Source organism: Lonchura striata, chromosome 11 (assembly GCF_046129695.1).
Source record: "Lonchura striata isolate bLonStr1 chromosome 11, bLonStr1.mat, whole genome shotgun sequence".
NCBI classification, from domain to species: domain Eukaryota; kingdom Metazoa; phylum Chordata; class Aves; order Passeriformes; family Estrildidae; genus Lonchura; species Lonchura striata.
The window spans coordinates 11,423,641-11,436,305 of NC_134613.1; the positions used below are offsets into that span (position 1 = coordinate 11,423,641).

General features: G+C 42.0%; 1 protein-coding gene across 1 annotated transcript in view; it reads left to right on the top strand.

Moving 5' to 3' along the window:
- RFX7 (regulatory factor X7) overlaps positions 1-12,665 on the top strand; it is a 47,806-nt gene that overhangs the window by 13,978 nt on the left and 21,163 nt on the right. The window contains exon 2 of the mRNA XM_021537403.3: positions 7,438-7,471. The gene's annotated coding sequence lies outside the window, so the exon portion shown is untranslated. The remainder of the gene's footprint in view (positions 1-7,437; positions 7,472-12,665) is intronic.

Here is a 12,665-nt window from a genome sequence, read left to right on the forward strand (position 1 = left end):
GTTATTCTAAGAATAGTGGAACAAGCCTTTACCATTGAATACAACTAGATTTCTTCAGAGAGCTGAAAGAGATGTTTATAGACCTACGTTTCAGACGTAGGTATTCTGATGTCTGCTGGCTAATTATTTCTTGGCAGTTCATTACAATGGACTATATTTGAGACTTGGGCATTTCATTAACTGCCTCATCTTCTTCTTTGTTCAGCTGTTTGTATAGTTGGCATTATTTATACTCATAAAATGATCATAGTGTCAGAAATGGGGAAGGGATTAAATTTTTATTCTCTATGAACTATTTTAATTGCATTTATTTAAGTAACAAGTGTTGAAGTCACGCATTTGACGCATTTTAATCTGCATTAACTTCAAGGCATGCTGAACCGCTGTTTTCATCACTGTGATGTAGCATTGCTCCTTCTTATGCCTGATGGAATAACTGGTTTAGCTTATTCTCTGTGGTGAGTGGCAGGAGGTGGATTAGGTTACAGGAAGGATGAAGTAGTTGCAGCTCACCCCTCTTGTTGCACTCTTTTATTGGCTTGCTGAGCATTTGCCTCCTGATTTTGCTGAGAAGGGTGATTTGCCTGGGATTGAGGAGGAATCTGCTTTCAGACTGAAAGAGGCAATATTTACCAGTTGGTGAATTCTCATTTTGTTTACTTTTTGAGGTCTGAGAATTGGACATTGCTCTATTTTTGTACTTCAGAGAAATAGCGATACTTCATGTGCTTTTAGGATGCAATTGTGGTCCTTGTGGCTTTTATATGGAATAAAAATATATCTGCATTTGAATCCTGAAAGACCTAATTTGTCTTGCATTAAATGTTTTGCCACTGTTTGCCCGTGTTTGTGCTAGGCTCAAGTGCCTGGTGTGTGGGGCACGACACTGGATTCTCCCGGGGGAGGGAGCAGTGCAGGCAGGGACAGAGCCCCTAGGTGGCATCAGAAGCCGCCTGATTCTTGGCTGCTGCACGCCCGAGGGTGGCAGGTGAGGATGGCAGAGGGTTCCTGGCCCTGGGCTGCAGGGCCATGCCTGGCTGTGCTTTCCTCGCTTGGTGCCCCGTGCTAGAGCTCTTACGGCATTAGCCGAGCAGTATGGATAGTCGTCATTTTGCTAATTCAAACATGTTTCAACCTTGTGCAGCTCTGCTTTCTAAATATTTAATTGAAATGCTTTTACAGCCATTTTACTTCTTTATCACTGTGAGCCAAGCCAGACAATGTAACATGGCATATGTTAAGATGTTAATTGAGTAGCAGCACACATAGGCGGCTGTTTCATAATTTTCTCCTTAGATGATCCTTGGCTCCAGTTTAACATTTCTTTGTGCTTCTGAGTGGAAGGTTATATAAAGATATATTTAGAGCTGTTAGTCTAAGAAAGAGAAGCATTAATTCAGTAAGATTTAGAATTAAGGGCTGATTGCTGCAGGCACTGCTGGGACACAGTGCTTGTCGTGGTAAGGATGTGATAATAGTACCTTTCTGATAGTACCACTTACTGTAATGGGGTTGGTAATCCTTTTATTGAGTGGTTCCTCACAGCACACAGAGTAAATAGAGCTTCTTTTTTTTAAATGTCACCTGATGTCGTCAGAGTAGGAATTCAGACTGAATCTTTCCGAAAGGGTATGTGGTCAGTTTAATAATGACCTTCCCTATTTTAACAAGGCTTTCAGAAAGATGGCTTTGCCAATTCTGTCACTGTTGGTACTTTGTAGTGGACTCTGACTTGTTTTCCTTGGGAGCTGAAGTGGATTTCTGCAAGAGGAAAAGGGGCAGCAGGACACCACACAGGAGGAGTTCTTGGGGGCTGTCAACACCCAAGTGCCTCCTGTGCCTGGGAGACCCGTGCCTGGCAGTGCTGCTCTGGTGCTACTGCTCCCAACAGGGGCAGCCCTTCCAGAGTGCCCCCAGGGCCTGTTGCTAAGCAGGTTGACAAACAACCTTGGGGATGGTATGGGGGAACAGCTGATGCCCTGGGGAATGGAGCCATTTCAGATCCAAGTAATTTTTGAAAGGACGTATGGCCAAGACATTCCTTCTTTGGCAGACAGCTCCAAGTGTTGTCTTGGGTATTCTTCTCATGTGGAAGGCTTGTTTTCAGGTGTGAGTAAAATACCAGGGCAGCAGTGTCACCATACACTACATATGAGCCACTCAGAACTTTCTTGTGGCCTGAACAGTCCCTGATGGGCTTTTGGTTTTTCCATATTACCAAAGGACTTTTATTTTATAACTTTGTAAACATTTTCTCTCTCAAATGGCTGAGAGGGTGGTTTGCAGTCTGAGGTGAATAACTAGGTAACTGTGCCCATGGTAAGTAACTGCCCGCTAGGGTTTTCCATTTTAGTTGCAACTTTTTGCTGTAAGTCCTGCATGTTGGGTAATAATGTAACTTAATACTCTAGTACTGGAAACGGAGCCCCTGCAGAGGGGAGCCCTTGCTGTCTGGTCAGGAGTTAAGCCCTGCCTTCCAGATGTAAGGCTCAGTTATGAGCAGTTAGGGAAAGCAGTTTCTTTTCATCAATTGCATTATGGTTTGGCAGAAATAATGTTTTCTCTAGACTGTCCAATAAGTGGTAAGCACATTAAACATAGCTATACAGACGCTGTTTTCAGGAGGATGTTTCAGTTCTTGCAAATATTTGCAATCTTGGGCTGAATGGGATACAGAGTATCTGTGGTAATTTTGTGGAATGCACCAAACTTTCGATGAAAAAATCACTCTGGGCTTCCCACATGTGACCACCTACTCAAACCATTATTAAATTCTGCACAACAAATGGTAGCTGTGCGTGTCTGCTGAGTTTGGTTGAGCTGGCTCTGCTGTTGTTGACATCCTCCTCCATTTGAGGGATGAGTGCCCTGCCAGTGCCTGGATGGTGAGAGATGTGTGACTTTCGGGGCTGGAGCAGCACAGCGATGTCCTGGAGGTGCTGCTGTCCCCAGGGACTCAGCCCAGGAGCCCCAGTGGCAGCATCGTGCTCTGGGTGAGTGTCCCAGGAGAGGAGCTGTGCTGCAGGGTGAGTGTTCACTCTGCTCCCACCGTGCTGGTCAGGCTGTGCCTTTCACAGGGGCTGAATGCTCTCAGCTGCAAAGCTGCTAAGGGTTAGTGTCAGTGCTGTGCAGGCTTTGGGAAGGCTCAGGGTTAACCAGGCAGTAGCTGATAAATTCAAGGGCTTTCTTTTATTTCTCGCAGCCACCTCCCTTTTTCTGGTCTCACAACATAAAGCTTCTCTTACCCCTTGTAGTTAGATGGCTTCTCTTATTTGCAACATTAAGGAGGTACTCATGCTCAGAACAACTCAATTGTGCCACTTCTGGTAATACAATAGTCCTATATTGCTCAGTACAATTCAGCTGCCTCTTCCTGAAAGTAAAGTATTGCTTAATTAGAGGAAGGTTGGCAGCATCTGGTTTTATGCCACTTAGAAAAAAGAATTGCATCTCCTTGCCTTATTCTTCTGCTTTTTTCCCTCTCTCTCCCTCAGTGCAAAGTGAACTCAGCTGCTCACCTGAGAAGAGAACACACTCCTCATTCTGCCCATGCCAAGTCAGGGCTATTCTGAGCAACAGTACATAAATAGGTCAGGGAAAACAGAAATGCATACTTTGGCAGAAGATAGAAGAGCAGTTTGAGGAAATACTTTCATCTGATTTCTCCTCATCATTCTCCCAAAGATAATTTGAGGAGTTTGTCTTCAGCCTTTAGAAGTGTCAATCGCTACAGCCTTTGAAATTTACCTTCAAGAATCCTTCAGAGGTCTTGCCTCTTCCTGTAAGGCTTTTTGCTGCAGACCCGAAACAGCCAACACGTGGGTCTCTGGGAAGTTGTAGGGTCTGGGGTTCTCCATGAGACACAGCAGCTTTTGTAGGGAGCTGCCCTGTGCTGCTTCTCCAAGCACAGACAAAGAAACCTCATTTTCTCTTTTGAGTGGCTGGTGGATAGGTGACCAGAAATGGCCAGATGGCTCTGAACACCATCAGTGCACATCAGAGTTGACATTTTTGAGGAGCATTGCTCTAGACAGTACAATAGGGTCCCTCTTGAGTTACTCTGTGCGCCTTAACTTTGAAACAGTCAATAGGATGGCACCCACTGAATAAGTGCCTCCTTTTTGGTTGTGATAGTGTCTGTATTTTTTTATTGGAGGACATACATGGTTTTGATATAAAATTTTATGCTGCACAGTTCTTGTGTTGGGTCATTGAGCACAAGTTGGCAAATCCAAGGCAGCTGTAAAAGCAGCCATATTTGTTGTTGCTCACAAGAGACAGATCTTGTCCTGGATAAAACTGCTTGAAGTAGCCTGAATTAATTTTTGGATCAAGTAAGTAGACTAACTTGAGGGAGACTAGAGCTATGAAAGAGAGTAACACCAGGTGTGCTTCTAGGTGGGGGTGAATCACAATGAGCCTCCAGGAGGAACAATGCTGGCTGCGGGCTTTAGGTGCAGTTTCTGAGTTTCTAATGGGTTTAGGTTCCAAATAGATTAAAGTGGTTCTTTTCATTAGAGAAAGAATATAATTCCTGCTGCTCTGTTGCAGCTACTCCTAGGCTTGCAGCAAAATGTGTGGGTAATGGCCTCCAGATGTTAGAAATGGCTCTGTGAAGGGCCTGATTCAGCCTGGTTTTTGGGATTGCTGGTTGCATGCATGGTAGTTGCAGTAGTAATTAGGTATGGGATGCATTTGGCAGGGACAGAAGCAGACTGACTGACTTGTAAATGAAACTTCAGCTTTCAAAGCATGCATGTCCTGCTAGAGAAGAAGAAGTGGGGCAAAATAAACAAAGGTGGCAGGTGTAACTGGGATGTCTGTCCCTTTGCCACTTCTTGTCACTTGTCCTTTTATCTCCTGATGTGCTGGGGATGTATCCTCCATTGTCACCAAATGGATTGTTTCTCTGCAGTGCTCAGGTCCATGAGAAGGTCACTCCCAGTACTGTCCCAGTCAAAGGGCTCATTCCTCAGGGCTGCCACTGCTTGAATTTGCTTCTGCTGGAAGGGAAATAAGCGTTTTTGTTGTTAGGCACAAGGTTTATAAAGTGAAGCAACATTTACCTGTGCTCTGGTTAGAAAGAAAGACACCTCAGTTTACCACTAACAAATTTTGATTGTGTCCTCCAAGTATACTCAAGAGTGTGGAGCAGAAGATGGAAAAATTGGGTTTTAAATAGAGATCACACTTAGCCCTGTTGAAGCAGTGGGACCTTTGCCTTTTAAAATGTCACAACATCTGATTGCAGATTGGAGGACATGAGCTTGACGGTCCTTTTTGTGCCACCAGTTTACAAAAAGGAAACAAAGTGAGCTGTATTTACTGGCCCTGTTATTGCTCCTCTGCTGCAGCTCCTCAACACTGTTGATCGGTGCTGTAGGAGCAGAGGTCACAACTGAAAGAGCCTGAACTAAATTTGAGAGTTTACAATTCTTGACTCAGACTGATATTTGGAGATAAAAGGACAGCTCTAGGGATCTCCTGCCCAGCTGCCTCCTGGCAACTTGCCTTTCTCTTTGCAAGAAGATGTTAATGCAAATGTGCGTGCTGATGCTCAGGTTGGCAGAAGGGAAGCTGTCCTGGCTGGAATGTGCTCTCCTGAAAAGCCCAGTGCATGGTGTTTGCAAGTCTGTAGAGGGTGTGTTTGGGCTAAGTTTCCTATGTCTGTACCCTTCATCCCCTTGCCCTTTATGCACCCTTTCTGTGTAAGCTGCCTTGTGAAGCCATACAAGAGGTTTGGGTACAAGAATGGGTACATCTGCCTGATTCCTGTTGCCTGCTGCTTTGTAGGAGAGGCTGTTGATCTGTAGCAGCACAGGAACTGTGAGACCTTGCTCGGGGTTGGAGGCAGTGGTGGAGTCCAGGGTGGAGAAGTGCTGCTGGAGCATCCCCATCAATTTCCTCAGCTTTGGGTCAGGTGCACTGGCAACATGCAGCAGCAGCAGGTTTCCATGCTTGGTGTCCATTGACTTTTCTGCTAAGATGGTGGTTTTTGACAAGTGAGATGACATTTAGGTTCCCTTCTTCAGCTGCTGCACCTTTCCCAAGGCAAGGCAAAACTTCCATATTACCATCCTTGGTACTCTCTGTTCTTCAAAATCTCCGGCAGCTCTGTTTTATTGTCTCTGTGTTCCTGTCTACCCACCTGATGGCTTCTCCTACACAAAGTCAGCTGAAGTGGATGGCTGCTGATGGATCTGCTTCAGTGAACTTGTCAAATGTTCTTACCTGTTGAAATCTTTTATTGTATTCTGTCACTCTAACCCGAGCTTTTCTGGTATGGGAAGGGGCATCAGTGTTAGCAGCCTCTACGAAACAGATTTTTAGACTGTTGTGTTTCAAAGTGGAAGTGGTGTAATGAGCAGGGCAACTAAACTCCTGCCTCTGAGCATCTGATGGAACAGTAGATGCTGGTTCCTATCACCACCAGACACTAGAGCCATTTGTTTTGCGTGTTTCTTACTTAGAGTTTTAGGAGAGCCATCAGCTGCCTAACTTAGTCTAGCTTTTTTAGCACCTGTACAAAAGTAAAATAGCTTCCATGAGATGTTTTGTTGTTTAAGGAGATTGAATTATGTTTTATTTTACTAGGAAAATAAATAATTGCTCTCTGAACTCAAAAAAATAATTGTTTGATGCTTGTTCAGTATGTGTTCAGGCTAGGGTTTTCTGTGTGGGAAACCTGCTCCCCTTCAGAGCAGTGGTACAATGCCTTCAACTAATGCTGTCAGATGAAGCATGTGAAGTACAGCACCCTTAAGAAACACAAGAGCTGCTCATGGGTGTGTTTATAGGAAGTATAATAAGTTCCATACTGTTTGCCCGCCTTGGTGCATGCACTGAGGTCATTCCTGGCATATTTCTATTGAATCCCCACCCAGTGTAGTCTTAATAAGCCAGCTGGGAGGTAGAGAGACTAACTTGGAAAACTCCAGAGTTGCCAGTGGAATAACAGCTGTGTGCTTTGTAGCAGGTCTTTGGAAAGCTAGAAGTACATGTCTTGAAGTGGTGGGATTTACTGAAGCATGGGGAGAAGGGGATGTTAATTGTGTTTACAGATAAACAAGTCAAAAGCATTTGAATTATATAAGAGCTACAGTAAAAGTTGTGATATCCATCCTGGCTGCATTGCAGCTTGGGATAATAGTTACAGTGGTATTTAATTTAAAAAATCAATTCTGATGTAAAAGAACAAGCAGCAAGAATTCTAGCAAGCAGTTAAGTTTGGGTGACTTTCTACAGGAAAATAGCTGACTATGGATTACTAGACTAGCTAGACTATGGATTACTATGTAATCCATAGACTAGTAGGATAATTCAGAGTAAGATATAAAGCCTGTAGTGCAGTGATAGAAATTCTTATATGTAATGTTTTTGTCATTGATTTTAGACTAATTCTATATTTCTCTTCTCTCTTTCTTCCCTCACATCTAGCAAAACTGTACAATCTAAAGTGGACTGCATTTTGGTAAGTACAACTCCAGAATGCTTTTCAATATTTAATGAGCTGCAAGACCAAAATAGATGGCTCTAGAGACTGACAGCTATTATCAAGCCTTTCCTTAGCAGTACTTGAAGGTACTACCACTGAATGTGATGAAAATTAGTTACCATCTCAGGTACTTTCACAGAAATGTGCAACACTGCAGGTCCTGTTAGCTCTGCTGTGCTGCTCAGGGCAGAGAGATAATTTTTTAAAGTGGGAAAGGCCCTTGAATTGCAAAAACATCATCTTCATTTGTGCATTAAAATGACAGGATCTAGGCAGTGATAAGAGATTATTTTTAGGAAGCACTAGTTCAGAAAGAGGTTTTATTTGTTTTTAGTAGTGAGCGGGTTGCAAGTTTTTTTAAATCAGAGTCTTGAGTTCATAAATCTTAGGACTGGAAGGAATTGCTTATCCTGACTTTCTACCTTCAGCACTTCATCCAGAAGTACCAGTGGATAAGACAAAGAAGTGTCATAAGCAACCATCTGAATACTTTCATATAGTATGGCTGAGATAACAAAGAATACTCTTCGAAGCCATATAATTAAAGCTTAATTCTGAATTGTCTTGCCATAAAATTTTTTAATTAATTATTGTATAAAATTTAAAGCTTTACTATGTTTCAGATAAACTTTAGACCCCATTTAACTTCTGTTTAAAAGTTCTTGGATGCACATAGTGTGAATAGGGATGCAGAATGTAATTTTTGTCCCCTTTATTCCTTATTGACATTTGTGAACACCAAGCAGGTGCCTTAAATCTTAATTTTGTATGCGAGTCTTCAGTGGTAAAAGGACAGATTGCAAAACTGCATTTGTAAAACTCTTAACACCAGCTATTTTTGTAGAAAAAAAAAAAGGGATGTTGGGATGTTTCTAAGTAGCATTGGAGAGGGAGTAAATAAGTAGGAGGCTAACCAGTCATCTACTTTTGGCAGTCTGTTTTAAGAAAATGGAATTACGATAGGACTATTTCTGCATTAAATTCTGCAGATTTATGGACTTTGTATACTGAGGCAGGGATTATCAGTTTGCATTGAGGGTATTGGATAGGTCTCAGAGAAGTCCTGGACACAAAGCAGTCTCCATGGCTTGACTTGGAACAAGTCAAGAGCAGCAGTGTCCTGATGGTCTAGTTTTCTGTTCCAGATGCCTCCTTGTCTGTCCTGCTGATGAGTTCAGAGGAGTTGTGTCAACAGTGGAAAAGTCACTCTAGGTTAGCAAAGGTAGATCTAATGCTGTTCAGGTTTAAAAAAGAAAAATCCAAGATCAGAATAGTTTAAGGAAATCAAAATATACCTGAATTCTGGCAAAATTGTTTCTGTGGTTTTAAGTGCTTTGGAAAACTGTGAGCTGCAAGACAGAATCTAAAAGCGTGTTGAACTGAAAGGCTGTGTCTGTGTAGCCCTGAATCCTTCCTTAGCATCAGTCACAGCCCCATGTGCAGAGCTGCACACAAATGTTTGTAGGCTGCCAAGTTCAGCTCAGTTCAGGAGGGAGAGAAGCAGGAAGAAGCAGAGGTGATGGCAGTAGCCTGGTGTGGAGGTGGCTCACGGCAGAGCTCTCAGTGTGAGGGCACTGAGACTGCAGCTGCTCAAACAAGAGTCCAGAGTTACCTGCCTTCAACTTGTTACACTGCACCACTCACATTCCGACATTACTGTCATTTTCTGGGAGATCATAAGAAAAATCATTGTATACTGTGCAATCCAAAAAAGATAATTAGCAAGAATTGTGGTGTAAACAGTCATTAAAAATTCATTGTAGCATCTTTTTAACTGTAGTAAACATGTCTAGCAGTAGATTCTCTTATGATTTCACTTGTTATATTTGTAGCCACATACTAAGTGAACTTTTGAACCTGATTTTTAAAATTATTTGCTCCATATAGTCACTCAGCAGGAAGGCCAAGGTTTCTTTCCTTAGTCCTCTGAAAAGAGGTCAGTGCTGGTGAGAGAGTGCTGGATCAATGGCTGTGGAAACCAGAGCTGCTGGTGCTGTGGCTGTGCTGAGGCAGTGTCTGTCAGTGCTGTGGCAGCAAAGGTGCCACTTGTCTCTTGGGCCCTGCAGAAGACAGGCAGAAGTTCCATGAGCCCTTGGCAGCTGTGCTTGGGCACTGTCAGAAAAAAGTTGCCATGTCTTTTTAGGGCTTGTTTGGAATGTTTAACACATGGAATATGTTCCTCCTTCTGCTGAGGTAAAGTATATAAAATGTATATATTAGCTGCTTTCTAGAATAAAAGGGTGTTTTTAGTATTAGTTATTTTCTGTCTTGGTGATAGTTCCAACAAACCATCTGACCCAGAGTAATTCACCTTTGCTTTTTGTTTCTCTATTCATAGAGTGGGGAGAATGCTTGACTACTTTGCTATTTTTAGTTCTCGTTGTTAAATAATAGATATTTGTTCTGCTGAAGTATGACAAATTTCAGGGCCTTTCTGCCAGTAGGTGCAAGTTACATTGCCATTGGCACAGCCTTTTTCACTTTGATTAGAGTATAGTTGTCTATAAATACTCAAAATGTGGAAAGAAATATTAAGAGCAGTCCATGCTCTCTAAAACAGTAGTCTTGCATAAAGCTTGCGGTGTCCCTGGCCTTCAGCTCCCCTTATCCAAACTTGAGGACAAAAATAACTTGTAATTCTGCTTTCATTATGGAAATTTCAAGTAGTTCAAATTTGAATGACATTTGCACTGTGTACATGACAGAAGTAGCAGCTCTTCTGATTGTTTCTTACTATATTCTTCTATCTTATTTAAAGTTTGGCCTGACTAGGTAAACAATCCAGAAAAAGCACATGGGTTTTTTGCTTGGAGTTTTCCTTTGGTAATCCCTTTTGACAGCTCTGAAATGAAGCTTGACTAATGTTTGTGACCTGACAGTAGATGAGCAGTCAAAGGAAACCAGAAGAAGAGAAACAATCCACCAAGGTCAGGAACCCTGAAATATATTCTTTGGGTTTGGAGATTCATGTTCAGATCTCTAGGTTCTCTGATTCAGGCAGAAGCATGAATAAACTCTGTTTCCTATAGCACAGATTAAGTCCTTAACCTTATGCTGAATAGATCTTTGTCTCTTTATGTTGCAGAAACTTGCAGTGGCAAGTTAGTGTCTCCCAGAATGGAAGCAGATATCAAAACCTGCTATTTTCATTTTTAAAAACCCTATCCCACATAATTTTGGTCATTATGGTTTATTTCACAGGTGTTTATTTTGCTCAATCAAAATGCCTGTTAAAATTATAAAGAAAGTTGCATCTGTTTCAATGACAATCTTGCTCTTTGTCTATCTTAGGCATGAAAAGGACAGATTCATTTGGAGCAGATCTGTGTGGTTTAATTTGTTTGCTACTTATTTTGTGCATTTCTGTAGTTATCTGTCTGTATTTGGTAACTGTCGGAACAGAAATCGCAGAGATGCGTGTTTCTTTATGTGTTACGGAAAGTCTTTGCTTAGCTGTGACTTGAGGTTTTTAATTCTTTGCCCTTAGTTTTTCTGTCTCAGTATATAGGATTATGGAGGTATTTTGAGTGCTTGATAGATTTTTGGCTAAATTGAAGGCAAGTTGTAAAAATTAGTATGAACATTGCCTGTTCCCCATCTTCTTTGAATCTTCCTTTGTTTTTATGGTTCCAATTGCAGGGGATAAAGGTCATGTGTGAAGAGCATGAGTACCAGAGGCAATGCTTTGTGCTGGCTTTACACCTCAGTGTCCTGCAAGCAGTTTAGAATGCTTCTGCATTTTTCTAATGCAACTTCAAGAAATATGATTTATAAATAGCCTTTGGAGAATTAGACCATCTTCATCTGATGTGATAGAATCAGTCAGTCAAGGTCAGGATACTTCAAGCAGGATTTTTACTTAGATCCTTTTAAATAGCAGAAAAGGATTCCCCCAATATAGCCTAGGCTCTGTGGTTTTTGGAACAACAGTAGCATAAGCTTTAACAGGCTGCACAAAGGGGAGTTTGTCCAAGATGGTGCCAACATCACATTCTTCCTTTTGATGCCACTCAAATAGCATCATTCCTTTTCTCTTCCACTCTTATGACCTATTTTTTCCACACTGTTGACGTATTTGGGGATTGGGGTGGGAATTAATAGAATATTTTGTGTTCTTGTTTCTTTTTACTTATTTCCATATGCATCCAGCCTAGCACAAAGAATAACACAGAATGAACGAACCATTTTCTTCTTGGTCAGTTAGTAGAGCACCTGAAGTGCTCCTCCAATTTCCCAAATTCTGTGATCCTGATTGCATTAAGAATTGTAAATTTTTGATGCTTTGAACAATTGTAGCAACAACAAGTGCAGTTATTACTGGATTCACCAGACTTTTAGCATTGAGAACTGATGGATGTCAGCTAAGTTTGAAGAGACTGTACTTACCAAGACTGTAACCAAGTTTTGAGGGTTTCAGGTATGTGTAGAGAAAACAGCCTAAACAAAACACTGTTTAACAAATTTTAACTGAACAAAATGCTTTTTTGTCTTTCCCAAATCTACTTGCACTGACTGCCACACTCTATCTCCTTGCTGCCACTTACTCAATTTCAAGATGATTTTCTCTAAATAGATTCAGTCTCATCTAATAAGCTTAGGTTTATCTAATTATCAGCCAGGTAGGATTACCTCTGTGAACTGCCTGTGACTTCTTTTAATTCTCCCATTCTGAGGAGGTCCTGTGTTCCAGGGTTTCCCTGCTACTGTTGCTGGAAGCTGAAGGAGTTGTGCAGAAAGTGCTGCCTAGGGCCAGGAATGGAGAGGAGTGGGGCTAGAGTGCAGACAGTGAGATCACATCACTCTCCAGCTGCCTCTGCCATGGATGGATGAGAGGAAGCTGTAATCAGCCACCTCAGATGCAGTGATGCAGTTTTGCTCATGGGAGAGTGACTGGCTCATTCACATCCTTTGGAAAAGGTTCTGCTAACACAATCCCAGTCACATTTTTTTCTTTTGTTGTTGGGGCTTTTTGTTGTTTTGTTTTTCTTTAATTAGGGGACTGTGTAGCAGAGAGGCTCAGACAGGGCCCTTCACACAGCCCGTTCATCCTACCATGACCCAGAAATGGCTTCAGCTGCAGTGGGCACTGAAACTACTGCAATGTATTTTGGTGGAAGGTTTCATATTTCTTCTAAAACCTTGCCTCCTGTGTTGCACTTGGGCATAGATT